The sequence below is a fragment of the Arabidopsis lyrata genome (genome assembly GCF_000004255.2).
Source record: "Arabidopsis lyrata subsp. lyrata unplaced genomic scaffold ARALYscaffold_624, whole genome shotgun sequence".
Taxonomy (NCBI): domain Eukaryota; kingdom Viridiplantae; phylum Streptophyta; class Magnoliopsida; order Brassicales; family Brassicaceae; genus Arabidopsis; species Arabidopsis lyrata.
Window position 1 is genome coordinate 1 of NW_003302160.1, and position 1,306 is coordinate 1,306.

The following is a 1,306-nucleotide window of genomic DNA, read 5'->3' on the forward strand; positions in this document are numbered from 1 at the left end:
TAGTTTATATAATTTCTGATTCTTAAATCTTGACAGAAGAAACAAAATAAATACAGTTAGTGCATAAGGAATTAAAATAAAAAAATCAATGCTTTATCATTATAATAACTATAAATTTTGATTAATGGATATTAAAATATATATAATTTAATTAATTTTCTTATATAATAAAACTTACATGCACGATTTTTTTTTCTTTAGTAGTTGCTAAGATTTTTTGAAACGATGCATACCATTTTTATAAACATAACATTAGCTAAGTTTTAATTACAAAATTTGATGACGACCAGTCGACCAATGCGTTTGTGCTACCTTAAGGCGTAACTATGATCACCATCAAGAAAAGCGTCAACCGTTTAAAATCACAAAAACGTAAAAGCACATATATACTCTCCTCACCTCAACATTGTTATTGTAAATTTTCTAAAGAAATCTTAAAGTAGATAAGTTTCAATCCACCAAATCAATTGTGGCTATATTGATTAAACCTCACCCATCAAGTCAGCTATAGTTACATATTCGAATTTAACATCCCTCATCAAGGAAATTAGAAGACCAATAATGATGCTTTAATTTAGAGATCATACACAAGTTATAGACAAATTGAACATGGCAGTAGACCTACATGTCAAGAAACGTGAAATATACATATGTATGTCGAAATTGATAAAGTCATATTGTAAGATATTAAGTTTTAAATTCGCATTTTATGCGTGCACCCACGCATATCGGATGTGGGGATGACCTTTGAAATGCCACAATTTTGTGCGGCCTTGATTTATCTCACGCGTGACATATATTGTATATATACATTCCCAAATAAAAATAAGAATTTCATATTCTCGTATAATTTATACATTATCACAACATAAGTCAAACCTTTGACAAGACCTTCGTTGGTGCATATACTATTTGTATAATTATTTTAAGTAGCATATAAGGTGGGTTCATGTACCGCAAACTAAATGCATGTAACATACTTTGAACCAAGGCAGTGTTCGTCATATTCATTTTATTCTTCACTTCTCCATCAAATTATACGGCTTAAATAAAAATTATCCCATTCTTTTGATTTCTTTCTCAAGTTCCGTTTTTCCAGCTATGTTCATTCATCAGCGTAATGATTTCTTTCCAAATGTCGTCGTGTTATTAACAAGAAAGTTTATCAACTCTCTACGAATCATTTGACATGGGACATTTTGATCATTGATATCTCCTCCATGCCAGAATGACTGAAGTAAATGGAGGTTAATGTAGAATGTCAAAAACACAAACAAATTTAGTTGGTTCATCAACGGTATATATA